The sequence below is a fragment of the Myotis lucifugus genome, unplaced genomic scaffold (assembly GCF_000147115.1).
Source record: "Myotis lucifugus unplaced genomic scaffold, Myoluc2.0 scaffold_85, whole genome shotgun sequence".
NCBI classification, from domain to species: domain Eukaryota; kingdom Metazoa; phylum Chordata; class Mammalia; order Chiroptera; family Vespertilionidae; genus Myotis; species Myotis lucifugus.
Window position 1 is genome coordinate 426,166 of NW_005871133.1, and position 15,409 is coordinate 441,574.

The window sequence follows — 15,409 nt, forward strand, 5'->3', positions numbered from 1 at the left end:
AAGGAGACATGAAACAGACGAAAGGGGCCGGCTGACCCCTGAACCTGTTTTCAAGGCCCCTTTTCTCTGAGTCTGCCTCCAGTGAGCTGAGAGCAGCCCCTTCTAGGCTCATTTTTTTCTGTAATGTTTCTAAAGAGCAAAGCAGCCCTGCCTAGGCTCTCTCCTGCTGCTGCTTCTGTCCTAAGCCCCTCCTTGTTTCACTGTCCCCAGCTTTAATAAATGTACTTTCAAAATTAAAAAACTATTTTTTTTTTTGCAGAAGTTTATTTGGACGTCTCTATCAATGAGTGTATCAGAATGGTACACTCATTTTGAAATATTTTCTCACTATAAAATCTGAATATACTGAATAAAATATAGTAAATATTTACCTTTTTTGGCCCAAGAACTTGTCTCATGTGTCCTATATACCCACTCAAGTACAAGGCTCAAGGTTCCAGATCTGACTGTGGGCCGGGCAGGCCCTCTCTCCCACATCACAAACGCAGCTCACCCTGGCATCCTGAGCATGGGCTCCTGCTGGGCCTATTCAGGTGCCTGGAGACCTACCTCCTGAGACATACCTCCCAACTCTGCCTCCTCCCCCAGCCCCCAAACTCCAGCCCAACTTCATCAGGGTCTTGCCTTGCCCATCCCTCAGAGAGCCCAGCCCATGAGCTTCCTGCTGTTTGCAGAAGCCCTATGCCCTGGCAGAGCACCAGGCCAGCCCGCCTGCTTTAAACACGCACCAGGCTTGTACCCATATTCTCCACCAGCTGCTCCACTTGGCAATCTGCTCAGGCTGCCCTAGCCCTCCATGGTGCTCACCTGGGGGTCTCAGCTGAGACTGACCTTCAGGCCCACCTGATCTTCCCAAGGCACCCTCATGCTGTGGGCTGTGAGGTATCATCTGAGCCCACCAGGGGTCAGTCGGGGCGCAGGCTGGAGGAGGGGCCAGTGAGCTGTAGGCAACTGGGGGTTGAAAGTTCCCTGCTGAGGGTCTCGGTGGGGTTACCCGCTCTGCTTCACCAGGTGGTCTGAGGGGCAGTCGACTCTGTTCCGCAGGTGTGGAGGGAGCCTGAGGACGGCTCAGCCGCCCCCATCGGCGCCGGAGGTGGGTGGAAGCAGCTCGGGTATCGAATCGACCAGGACAGCAGACAGCGGAGCAGCACGGGGTAAGGTGGGCCTGGCTATTTTTACACGGACATTGTTCCAACTTCAACACCGGTTGTCCGAGGTGGGCGGTATCTAGTGGAACGATCTTTGAAGTGAGAGGGCGGTAGGGAGCCCGGGCATGACCACTTCCTCTACCTTTCTGAGTGCACCGTAGCCAGCCAGCAATCCTGGGTCTGCCCCATCGTTCTGCCCGTAAAGAAGTAGAATGAGGTGAAATCTGGCCACCTGCTTGCCTGGGAGGCAGTCGTGGATGCTGATGGGTTTCCAGTGCTTTGGGAGCTGCGGATGGACTTGGGTGAGGAGCCATTCCCCTCCCCCTCCTAGGAACTGAATGATGTGTGGGTGTGACACAGTGGGCAGCAGTAGACAGCGTTTTTGGGCCTCAGCTTTCCCACGAGTGAAATGAGAATAATCCTACCTACTTCACCGCTTCATAGGTTGTTGTGTGAGGATTAGATGAAATTGAACACACACACACACACACACACACACACACACACACACACACGCTGCTGAAGCAGGACAGGAAAGAGTAGCACCTCTCCCAATTGTTCTCAAACTCGGGTTACTAATGAGCCTCCTTTCACATCCCCAGGGGTATTGTCCTCAGTCTGCCCAGGAGGCTCTTCCTCCCACCGCAGCCTCAGTAGGTACCTTCTTGTGATATTTTAGGGCTCAGCAGTACCGCCCTGCACATGACCACAGCTGTCTAACATCAGCTCCAGGTAACTGAAAATCTGCTCGGAGGACAGAGACACTTTTCCTCCTCAGGCCCTGTTGGCAAGCAAGTGAAGTAGACTCGGGAAGGAAGAGTGCTGACTGGTGAGGGAGCAGTGGAGAGCGAGTCCAGATGTTGGAGCAAAAGTTTGTGAAATAATCAAACATAGGCACAGCTGGAGCATACTTTTTCTCCAGTGAGAGAGAGTGGAAGGGAGGGAGAGGGAGAGACAGAGAAACATCAGTGTGAGAGACACACATTGATTGGTTGCCTCTCACATGCACCCTGACCTGGGCCAGGGAGCGAACGTGTAACCCAGGTACATACTCTTGACTGGGAATCAAACCCCTGACCCTTCAGTTGATAGGCCGACATGAACAACATTGGACGGGCAGGACTAAAATATTTTTAAGGTGGAGGCCTATTGATTATTCAGAGGCATTTGTGGTTAGGATTCACCAATATGTTGCTCCTAGCCCAGCTGATTGTAGCTCAGTGGTTGAACATCGACCTATGAACCAGGCGGTCTTGGTTCCATTCCCAGTCAAGGCACATGCCTAGGTTGCAGGCCTGATCCCCAGTAGGGGGCATGCAGGAGCAGCCTAATCAGTGATTCTCTCTCATCATTGATGTTTCTATCTCTTTCTCCCTCTCTCTTTCTCTCTCTGAAATCAATAAAGACATGTTTTTAAAAAAACAAAGAGAAAAAGCAGATCTAAAAGATGGAGACACGTAGATTTCTTGCTGCCCTTGCTGAGCAGCTGGAACTAGCCATTCCTGAAGGTGCAGAGTTTTAAATTACATGAGCTAACAGGTTACCTTTTCAAAGACAGCTTCAACTGGGTTTTTGTTAATGACAACTGAAGGGGTTCTGACTAATTCATCTTTCTTTTCATTTTTTATTTTGATGAAAAATTTGCCGTTTTTACATTGTGGCATTAAAACAGAAGTCTGACATGTTTGACAACATGTTTTTGACAGTTCTGTCTATTTCTGACAAGGACATGCTGCTGGCAAATTGTGGAAACACGTCCCCTGTGTCCATCCCCCTCCTTTTAAGTACATGTTTATTCAGAGCTACATAAATGTATGCTAATGATCTTAGGAGGATGCCAATCAGACCTGTGCTCCAAAAAGAATCTAGCAGTCAGGAGTAGAATTAGAGTTGGGAGAGACGAGAGGGAAAAAAGACTACTCAGGAGGCCAATATAATAATTCAAATGAGAAGTAAAAAGGATTTTCACAAGGTGGTAGCCACAGAAATGGAAAGGAGAGACCTTGAGGAGGTGGGATTATCATAGTTTAGCAATAGATTAGAGGATAAAGGAGTCAAAATAAAATGTTTTCATCTACAAGGCCCTACAGATCCTGACAGCCCCCTGCTCTGTCCCTGACTTACTTGCACCACTCTTTCTCCTGCCCAGTCTGCCCAGCTCCACCGGCCTCTGCACTCCCTGTGCCCTCTGCTTGGGATGCTTACTCCAGACAGCCCCCTGCTTCATCCCCTCACGTCCTTCAGGTCTCTGCTCAGATGGTATCAGAAAGGCTTCCCCGAACCCTCCCCTTGGCCCTTCTATTACTGCAACCCCCATCTTAGCATTCCTTGTACCTGTTTAACTTTTCTCTGTAGTTTTTAACCCCTTGTCAATGCTGTAGATATTTCTTTTCTGTCTCCCTTGACTGGAATGCAAGCTCCATGAAGGCAGTGACTTTTGCTCACTGCTGAATCCCCAGAATCTAGGGCAGAATCTGACACAGTATAGGTATTCAGTGAATATGAACAGGTAAATCTTGAACAACTTGGACAGTGATATGGTATTGAAAAAAATAAAACACCACACACACCACCACCACCACCAACCAACAACAACAACAACCAGAAACATTGAGAGATGCATGGGGCCAGGATTTGTGGACTAGAGGAGTGAGATGGTGAGTTCCCTGAGAGCCTATGGGCTTTAAGGTTAGATGTGCAAAGGGCACCATTAGGCTGGGGGTTGAAATGCTGGTCTGGCCCTCAGGAGAAGCCAGAGGTGAGATCTGGTGGGGAAGTATGCCTCAAAGGCTGGTGAAAGCCCTGGGGAGACCATGAAGGAGAAATGAGACTTGGGGACAGAGCACTGCAGAAGACCTAGGGGGATTGACTTGTCCTGGTTTGCACAGGACTTTTCTGGTTTAAAAATGAAAAATCTATCTTGGGAACCTCCTCAGTCTCAGGAAAACTGAGATGGTTGGTCACCTAAGAAGGCCCTTCCATTGAGATACAAGTAGGGGAAGGACTGTATTGGGAAAGATAGATGAGAAGAAGCCTGGAGCTTCCTCACAGAACTCAGGGAAGAGGAGGACTCTGGTAAGATAGGTCTCCCTCCTTCTTCTGCTCCCCCAAGACCAGCCTGGTTCTGAATTTCTGAGCCCAGGAAGGCTGAATTACCTCTGAGCTGCCTCTCTCCACCTCCCAGCAGCACGTGATGGCTTCCTGAGAGGCCAGGTACTGAAATTGGGTTGACTTCACGGCCAAGGTCCAGCTCAGACCAACTAGAGCAAGGATGGACCCTTAAATTCTGGTGTCTGGGGGGTTAAGTGATGCCTGAGTAAGTGATGCCCAGTGAGTGATCAGTTTCTGCCTGACCCAAAGTGTAGTTTGAGAGGGTAAACATCTGCATTTGACTAGTCACTATGGCTAAGCAAACAGGAAGCCACCTCTCCTTTTGTAAACAACACCAGCCAGGATTAGTAGCACTTATAAGGTGCCATCTCTTAGCAGTGGGCACTGAGATATGTCCAGGACCAACTTGCAGGTAAGTGAAATGATTGCTGGGTACATAGAAATACAAAGGAACCCCAAGGGACATTTTCAAACCTCTTTCTGAATCAAGTATTTCAAGCCCCAGTTATTGTAAAGAGCAAATGAGACAATAAATTAGAAAGTATCTTATATTGTATAATTTAATTATACAAAATCATTTTATTATTTTAAATAATTACATAAATACAAGGTCTTATTTGCCATGGTTCAGTTGGTTAGAGTGTCATCCTCATACGCCAAGGTTGCAGGTTCTCCAGGTTCTCTCTCTCTCTCTCTCTCTCTCTCCCTCTTTTCCTCTCTCTCTCAAATCAATCAATTAGAAAACAAAAAAACAAAAAAAAACCCCAAAACCAAACACAACCCCAAGGTCTTATCACTGGGTGTCCTTTGAAATAAAGGAACTATCAGCATGTGATCTATAGAGAACATGGTCCCTGTCCTCAGAACTTTATGGCTTACCTCTAGAGGCAGGGCATATACCAAATTTATGATACAAACCTAACTGTGTTTATTAAGCACTATGTAAGGAAGTAGAAATAAATGTTGCGTCAATTCCCTGACTCTCTCACCCCTTCCCAGCTCCCTAACCTACAACATACATATCCACCTTCCTAATGAGTATGGAGAAAAGTGCTCTAATTCATCCAGGCCAGAGTGAGGTAATGTTTCCAACCACCTTTTTTTTTTTAATGTATTTTTTATGTATTTCAGAGAGGAAGGGAGAGGGAGAGGGCTCCAGCCTCCTTTCTTTACCTACAGACCTTCAGGGAAGAAGGGGTCAGGAACAGGCAAGCCTGAGTTTAAATACAATGCCTAGGAATGTAATTCAGTAAATACGCATAGGCCATCTGTTTTAGGCCTAATATTACTTTAGGCCCTGTGGGGATCTAAAAGAAGTCCCCGTCCTTAATCTCACTGGAGTGAAAAAGCTAAGGTTCCCCAAAATGAAGTTCTGTATCATTAAGTGCCAATGTTAGTTATGACTGCAATAAAATTCTATAAAAGGGGAAGCATTAATATTTTAAGCAGACTTTATATTTTATGGCAGCTGAGCCATGAACTGGACAGCCTGTCGACACAGAGGGAAACCTGATGAGTCAGGCTGTAATAGAATGAATGAGTACGGCATTTGGGAAAATAGTGGCAAGACTTCCTGCTGAGATCCAGCTTGAGAAGGAAGAGGAATGTTTTATCATTCCTTTAAAAATATGGTTTGCTTTCAGTTGCATAAAAAGAATCCATGGTTCTTAAGGGGCTACAGGACTAAATGGAGGAACCTCCACATCCTAGGACTTGAGCAGATAACCTGGCACTTAGGGATTTAAAACCCCAAGTCTTGCCCAGCCGGCATGGCTCAGTGGTTGAGCGTAAACCTATGAACCAGGAGGTCATGGTTTGAGTCTCAATCAGGGCACATGCCCAGGTTGCGGGCTAGATCCCCAGTGTGAGGCATGCAGGAGGCAGCCAATCAATGATCCTCTCTCATCACTGATGTTTCTATCTCTCTCTCCCTCTCCCTTCCTCTCTGAAATAAAATATATATATTAAAAAAAATAAGACCCCAAGTCTTTCTGGAATATAAAGGCTCATTGTACTGGGAAGAAACAGTGCAACTGATTGATTTACTTTAGAAATTCATCAGGATAGGTGAGGTTATGCTGTGGTAACAATGAACCTCTAAATCTCAGTGTCTTGATAACAATAAACATTTATTTCTTCCTCATGCTGTATGTCCAACATGGATAAGGGTAGAGTGAGGGTGGCGGAAGCTCTGTTTCATATAATCTTTTAGGGACCCAGGCTGATGGAGGTTCATCATCGTGGAATGCTGCCATCTATCATGTGGCTTCCAGGGTTGCTGTAGCAGGGGAAAGGAAACTGGAGTATCATGCAAGATGTTTGTAAAACCAGCTGTGAATGGCTTATATCACTACTACCAACACTCAAATGGCTAAATCGAACCATAAGCTAAAGGAACAATGGGATATATCTTCTTCCTTTGTGTCTTGAAAGAGAAAAAGTAAAATAGGATTTGGTATACACATGGCATTATATCCATCATGACCTATGATCCAAAGACTCTATTAATAATAGCTAACACAGTTATTTTGCTAGCTAATCCTTATGATAATTCTGTGAGGTAGCTTCTATTATTTTCTCCATTTTAAAGATTAGGAAAGTGAAGTAAAAAGTTTAATCACTTATTCGAAGTCCCACAGCTAGTAAGTGACACAATAAGGATTCACACTCTAGTAGTTTTTCTTTAGAGTCCACATTCTTTAAAAAAATATTTTTTTATTGATTGATTTTTAGAGAGAGAGAGAGAAACACTGATTTGTTGCTCCATCCATTTATGCATTCATTGGGTGCTTCTTGTATGTGCCCTGACCAGAGTTTGAACCCACAACCTTAGCATATCAGGACGACACTCTAACCAACTGAGCTACCTGGGCAGAGCTAGAGTACACACTCTTGACCATTATGCTGTACTACCTTTGTCATGGATTTAGTCAAAATGGAAACCATGATCCCATGTAGCCAGCACCTCTTGCATTAGGGTATAGAAGCTTCTAGCAATGTTGTTAAGCTTGACTTTCATCAGGTCCCCCTTGCCAAAATTCTCATGGTGTCAGTTGTATAAATATATTCACAATGCTCTTGACCTGCCTATCTTGGTATTCCATATGTTCCAAGGGATGTGATATGTGATGACAACTTGATTGTGTATAAGCTATATGGGTAGATGCTGTTTCTAATTGTAACATAGGCAATCGTCAAAAACATTGTGTCCTCTATTTCTGTCCCTGAATGAGGCATTCTGGTTCCCCTGTCCTTAACCGCTCTCCAGCACAAGTTCTTCTCATCCTTTGGAGAACAGAAGTTATGTGAACTATATTTTTTCCTAAATCAATGTAATGGAGCAAATTATGTACAGAGAAGTGGTGGGGGAAACCTTGGAAGCTGGCCGCAAGCATAGCTGAGTAACGGATGTACTAGGAATCCAAGTTATCTCAAGCCTCAGACTTATTTAAGTTTCCTTATGTAACCCATGTGTCCAAGGTCCGAACAGCCTGGAAACACGAGGGCTATAATTTCAATAACATCCATATTTTAAACCTAATGTGAGCAGGGATTTTGTTTATTTTGTTCACTGCTGCATAGTGAGCATCTAGAATAGTACCTGGCATGTAGTAGACATGCAGTAATTGTTTGTTGAGTGAATTTGTTGACTAAACTTTGGTCCTCTTTAAAGATGTTATACACAGTGTGCCATGAGAGCACTGACTTTAGAATCATATTCAAATCTCACAAGCTTTGTGACTCCTTGTAAATTATTTACCTTCCTTGACCTCTTCCTTCTTCATTGGTAAAGGCCAAGGCTAATATTACTGACTTCTTGGGTGGTTATGAGAATTAAAAGTGTTAATTCATGCCGAACACTTCATACACTGTAGTGAGCTATGGCTTTTGCCTCTACCAGAAAAATGCCTTCAACATTCCCCTCAAACATTCCTGAGACGTCAGGGGTAACTTAGGTGCATTCACTAGTAAGTCATCTTAGCTACCAAATCTCACACTTCTCTTGGATTCCCACCAAGCTCCTCTTCTACCACTCTGATTTCTTTCGGTCTTGTCTGATGCTGAGTTCTCCAGCGCTATTTTGCAGTGCCTACCATGTAGGGTGCTAGTGTCTGAGCGAATGGTGCTGCCTCCCACTTGAAGCCAATGATGTCAACACTGAGTTAACAGCACTGAGGCCACCCCCGGAAGCTTCAGGTGTTCACCAAAGGCATCACCATCGCCCACTAGAGTTGCCTTGTGCTTCTTTGCTAGGCCACCTCGCTTGGCTGTTGCTTCCTAGCATGAGGATCCACCTACATAAGCAGGAAGCTTTCCTAGGCTGCTCCTACTGCACAGATCCCAAGAGGCTCCGCAAAATGAGGAGTATCGCTGATCCACACTCGCTTCCACTTGTCCCCAATATCTTATGGAAGTTTGTGTGACTGTGCCCACTTCAGCTCTCCACGCACTCAGCCCTCTATCCTTGAGACTTAGTCACGTCCATAGGGACCTGGATGGGGAACAATCTGAGAGGCATACACCAGCTGTTACTCAAAACCACTCCTTCCCCCAGAAGTCAAGGGCGTCATCCTCAGGGGCAGCTGTCTGCCAGTTTCTCTCTCAGAGTCCTTCCTCCGTGGCTCCTTGGTCCCTCATGCAAACAGGTTCCCGACACGCCTCTGCACCTGCCCTCTAGATAAGGCTGGGCGTGTCTGAACCCAGCACAAAGTCGGCTGTCGCCAGCCTGGATCCTCATCACTTTTTAAAGGGAAAAGAGACAGTAGCGTTCCCAGTCAGCGAGGCTGACCGTACAAATGAGCAATGGCCAGACTGTGTATGAAAATTGAACTCTGACTCAAGCTTTCTTGGGAACTTCAGAGTTGATCAACAGAAAATACTGAGATTACAAAACAAGGACTTCAACATTGGAAAACAAAGGGGGCACCGATTGAGATAATTTAGTAAAAAGTAGAGGTAGGAAGTCCTGGCCTTTAAGAGGAGATGGGCGAAATTGCACCAAACCCAGTAACAAAGGAGTCATCTGCCCTCTGGCCTCAGTGGTCTGCAAATGCTGGAGAAGCTGCTGGAGAGCTCCCAGCACCTGAGGAGGCCCCTTTGGGCTGTTTGATAAAACGGGGGCACTCAGTGCTGGCGCCTCTGATGCTAGGAGCTTTTCGTACACTATCTCTAATCTTCAAACAACCCTGTGTTACTGGGAAAACACACCCACCCACAGCCACTCCCTCCCATACTCACCAGGCGGGGCCTAGGAGGAAAAGAACCTTGTCTCTCAAAGGAATGTAATCTGGGGCCCTTACAAAGTCCAACCTGCAATTTCAAAGCTTTAACAGAGTCCTTGCACATGATGAGGGAGAGCAGCATTTCAAGTAGGGACTGATGAGAGATGAATTGATTGCATAAGTAAATAAGAAGACTCTGTTTTTCCCCTCGAGGGTGGGGCAGAGAAGAAAGAGGGCCAAGGAGAAGGAAGAGGTCTTGAGAGCACTGTGGGAGACCAGACCCAGAGCTATTGGAGATGCCTGGAGACGAGGAGAAATGATACTCATTTTTCAATATGCTCGACTGGATGTAAGTCCCCGCATGTTCTACACAAAGGCAATGAGTTACTGTCAAAATGAACAAAAGGGCTGAGCTGCACAACTAGATTGACGTGGCACAGATCCGAGACAGCCTGTACAGATGATGAGATGATTTTGCAGAATTCAAATAACCCCGGGGAGGCAGGAGCTCACAGATAGATCATATACTAGTACATCTCCAGAGAGTTTTCCCAGGGAGATCACGAGACGGTCTATACCTGTGTGATGGGTGTTTGAGCACATCTTACCTAAAAATTAAGGGCCTCTGACTGACCTCTGCTTATACCTGCAGTCACACGGTATGTGTGATTTTTGAATTGCGTCTGTCATTTTGCATTGCATTTCTAAACATTTCTGATGTCACTAAATCAGAAACAACTGTTAAACATTTTTGCACAATATGACCGCACCTTCATTTTCTTAAAACCATCAAATTGGACATTCTGGCTGTTTCCAGCCTTATTTTTGTTTGCATACATTTTTACTGGGCAGCAGTGTAACCATCCCAAAATGAAATTAGGTAATCGATTAACCAGGATTTTCCAATATAGTCTCTCTTTCGAGGCAGACTGTACAAATGAGCACTGGCCAGACTGTATGTAGAAATTGAACTCTGACTCAAAACCTCTGCAGCCTCCACCAGTCCAGGAAGCCAAACCACAGCTTCTGGAGCAATCAGCTCATAACCTCCAACTTGCCCAAGTTTTGCTCCTGCTTCCAGCTCGGGACCAACCAGAGACAGCCAGATAAGCTCTTCATGCCAATCACAGAGGGTGTCCCGCCCCCCTAGTTAGCCTGCCTCCAGTGTCCCCACGCCAACTCCCTCTAACCAGAGCACACCTGAGGCCTTCCCTATTTTTCACCCTGAAGCTTTCCCACTCCCCGACCTGTCTTTGCAGTTTCTGCCCAAGTGAGTAATGGTGGCTGACTCCATTGCCATCTCGAGCTTTGCATAAAAAGCCTCTGCTTGGTCTCAGTGGGGGAGGGTTGCGTATGTCTACACTCCCCTTGGAGTTTTTCTCAGGTTAACTTCGTAGACACTGACCCCAAAGGGATGTCACAGGCAAAAACACGGCATCAGAGCTTTTCCACCACGAGCCATTGGAAAATAGCTGGCTACTGCTAGATGGGCTCTAAGGAAATAACACACCCCATGCACACCTATCAGAGAGACGGCCCTGGGCCCGTGACTTGTTTGACTACTCGCACCAACAGACACACCGCAGCAGGAAGCCGCAGAAAATAAATCCGTTTTTGAGTTCAAATTGCGCCAGCCTGTCACACTGCCACATGGCCAGCCCGTGGTGCTGTGCCAATTCCCACCACAAGCACCTAAGTCACTTTTCAAAACATGGTCAAACACACTCCAGCAGGGCCAGCCAGGTGTTAAAACACTCAGACGCAATTGTCAAAGCAAAGAGGTCCATGCCAGTAAATATGAGTCTGGGCTCCAGTTAAGCAATCACCTGGATGACAGCCTGAAGGTTAACCCTGTGTGGATAGACAGGCCTGTCACCACCTCAGTGGGACATGGCTAAAGGGAGAACAATAAGACTCGGGGCGGGGGGCCCGGGCATGGGATTCAGTCAGACTGAAACCTGGGTGGTTTTTCTGTCCCTGGGCAGCCCCAGCTTCGGGGGCTGTGAGCAATGCTGTCACTTCAAGTCATTTGTGAGGCAGTTGTAGGTGTTGCACATACTTTCTTAAGCCTCACACAGTTACCCAGAACCATCAGGAAACAAACGTCTCCTGACAACCTACTGTGTGCCCAGCATTGAGGTTGCTAGGGTTTCCTTGAAGGACTCCTGACAAAAGCCCCGCCTTTATTTTATCAGGACTCCTTCTCAGGGGTATTATCAGTGCCATGTAGATGCTTGCATTCTGGGCTGCCAAGGAAAATTCCCCAAAACTCCTCTCTTGCCCCACTTCAGAGAAATGATGCCAATTAACATTTGAATAGGCTTGGTTGTGTGTTTTTTTTTTTCTCCAAGTTCTTTAGAGGTTTATTTTTTTATTATATATGTTTCTTTTTTATTGAATTTATTAGGGTGACACTGGTTAACAAAATTATCCAGGTTTCAGACGCACAATTCCACAACACATCATCTGTACACTGAATTGTGTGTTCACCACCCCAAGTCAAGTCTCCTTCCATCACCATTTATCCCACCTACACCCTCTGAATAGGCGTTTAGTCTATTAAACACTGTTGAGAAAACTCACTTGGCCACCTAACCTAACAGTTTACTCTACAAATCTTCCAAGTCGGTATTTTTCAGTATCTTAATCCTTCCTATGAGGCTCAGAGAGTTGAACTAACTTGTCCAGGATCACACAGCTAGGAAGGTAGACAACTCTGGCTCTTCTGACTCTGTACTCCACGTGGGGTACAGTACGTGGGGGTGAGGCTGGCGGACTGGAAGTGGTGGTGGTGGTGGTGGTGGTGGTGGTGGTGGGGTGGTAGTAGGATACCCAGCTTGCCCCAGAGCCCCAGGGGTTTTCCCTGAGCTCCCTGATACTGTGGTGTTTGAGGCAGCCTTGGGGTGGGGTTTACCCAGCTCAGCAGGAGGCCTGGGGCTGGAAATAGCTCTGGGTTCTCTTCAAGCCCCAGAAAGGGAGTGCCTACATGAAACAACTGCTCTGGCATCTTAATGGGACAAAAGCAGGAAATACAAGGAGTTAGCTGGTTGCTGGGATTGCCCCTAACACTTAACTCTAACGAAATGTCATTTCCTGAATGTAAAAAAAGGTTTAAGAAAAAAGGGACAGAGGAGGCTCCCAGCCCAGCCAGCTGCAGAGAGGGAAACAAATGAGCTTCTATAGACGGAATCCTACTTTTGAATAGAGGTTAATTTTGGCTGCCATTTGCTTGTACCCTGAGGTGGGGGAGGTCATCCTCAAGGCCAGAACTAGGAGCCCCTGGAGGAATGATCCCTGTTGGGACCCGGGAGGGGGTCACTTATAAAAAAGATCATTGTGAATCTGGAGAAATCAAGGGATCAAGTCAGACCGTGTGAAAATCTGTGGGTCTGGGAGTAAACGGACATTTTACTGCCATGAGCTCCTTCCCTTCCTTATTCTCTTTTCATGCCACATTTAGGTAACAAGACCAAGTGAAAATAAATCCTAGCCCCTTGCCAAAGCAGGAATGCCCAGAACAACAGGCAGCCCTTGCAAAGTCCAGGGGTGCTGGCTGAGTGCAGGGGCACCCACGGAGGGCAAGCCTGTTTCCTTGCACCTGCTGGCCAAGCACCACTACCCACCAACATGGCAAGTGAGAGCTCCAGGGGGCTGGAGACCCTTCCCAGCCCCCGCCCCCCCATCCCGTCTTCACCCTCCCCCACTGCCTCTGCAGAGGTTTCTCACCTCCAGCAGAGGTGCCAGCTGGGACAGCACACGCCTTTAGATTGATTCTGTAGTTTGTCTTCTTCTGACTAAGTCATACAGGACATGCTCTTCTCAAGGCACTAAAGTCCCCCCTGGCCTGGGAATAAGAGAGCATGAGGGCCTGGAAGTGGAGGAAGCCATTCTTGTGCCTTTCTCATTCTCTGGTCCTATCCTCCACTAGCACCCGGCCACTTGTGGCCCATGAGTGGCAGTGTCCTGCTGGTCAGCGACTCTCACTGTGAAACCAGCATCAGGGCACTGGATGGTGTGAGGCAACAGCCATCGATGACACAGATGGGGAAGGCGATCTCTCGGTGCCATCCTCACGGGGCTGGGCCACGTGCTTCTCTTAGGAGAGGGGAGCACAAGATGCTTGAGGTAGGACTGGGTTTTGGCCTGAAGACCTTTGAAAACTTTGTGAAGAGAATGGAAGACACAGATGGCAAATCAACAATAAACCCACATGTTAAAGAGTCCATAAGTGAGCTTTGGGTTTTGCAAGAGGCAAGACTTGGATACAGCTTTCACGCAGACGGAAACTTAGTTCTGGGAAAACCAATATAATGTCCTATTTAATTATGCAAATGTAGGATCCAGTAGCTGGAAGGGAAAAGTGCTCTGGGTGGTAAAGTGAATGAGTGCGTCTATGTTGGAGCCTGATACAGAACTCTACTGAGCTTCTTTAGGAAAAACTGGATTTGCTGAGAAAGGATTTGGCCTGTGCCAGGCTGATGCCCCACTGAAGCTTGTCTATGTGGAGCTTCATCCCAGGTGAGGGATCTGCTCTTGCAGGGTTTATAGGTACCCTAGGTACAAGCAGCACAGGGTCGGGGAGATTCTATGTGGAGCCCTGCCCTACAGGCTGCTCTGGTATCTCCAGGACAGACTCCCATGGCCAGGACATTGGCATCCCCATCATTAGCATCCCCATGGGTATCATTAGCAAGGAGGCTCTTTTGAGGGGCTTCTCTAGTATCAAACATTCACTAGGCTAGGCGCAGGAGTTCTTACCCTGCGTCTATGGTCCCCCAAAGGGTCAGTGAATAGAATTCAGAGACTCTGTATTTAAATGAAAAAAATATTTTTATTAACTTCCAAATAAAATTTGGTACTTCCTTCAATAATGATGTAGGCAATAAACTGCAGTAGTATTAGCAGACCCTGTAATTTTTCTACCAATGGAAGAAATCATAGGTACCTTCAGATGATTTTGCTGCTGTTACTGTTATCTTGACTTTTTTTTTTTAATATATTTTATTGATTTTCCTACAGAGAGGAAAGGAGAGGGATAGAGAGCCAGAAACATCGATGAGAGAGAAACATCGATCAGCTGCCTCCTGCACACTCCCCACTGGGGATGTGCCTGCAACCAAGGCACATGCCCTTGACCGGAATCGAACCCGGGACCCTTCAGTCCGCAGGCCGACACTCTATCCACTGAGCCAAACCAGCCAGGGCATCTTGACTTTTTTTTATGTTAAATAGCTAGTGCTTCAAAATTATAGTAACTGTTAGACCTGCCATTAGAATCTGGCAGGATTAAATCAACCTTCTAGTTGGGGTCAGGTATTAGAATCACTTGTAAGTGGCTTACACTGCACCAGACTGAATCCTTGACTTGGGACACCCTAAAGGTCATCAGCTGCCCTGGCTGGTTTGGCTCAGTGGATAGAGTGTCGGCCTGCGGACTGAAAGGTCCCAGGTTCGATTCCGGTCAAGGGCATGTACTTTGGTTGTGGGCACATCCCCAGTAGGCGGTGTGCAGGGGGTGGCTGGTCGATGTTTCTCTCCCATCGATGTTTCTAATTGTCTATTCCTCTCCCTTCCTCTCTGTAAAAATCAATAAAATATATTAAAAAAAAAAAAAAGATCATCAGCTATTGAACTGTTTGGGCAAAGGTACAAGTGCCTACACAATATTTCCAGTCAATGCACCTACCTTGAACACAACTCATCTTGCCAGTGAGCACTGATATGTAACATTTACTGTGCTAACTAACAAGCCCTCTGGTATTCATATAGATAAAGATAGTTGAAGTTTTTGAGGTACCCCTCTCTTGTTAGAGTCTTTTTTTGTTGTTGCTGAGAGTTTAGTTTAGAGTCTTTCAGAAACTATTCATCTCTGAAGAGTGTATCTGTTTTAGGAGACTCCAAATGCTAATTAACTGCTCTTATGGTGTA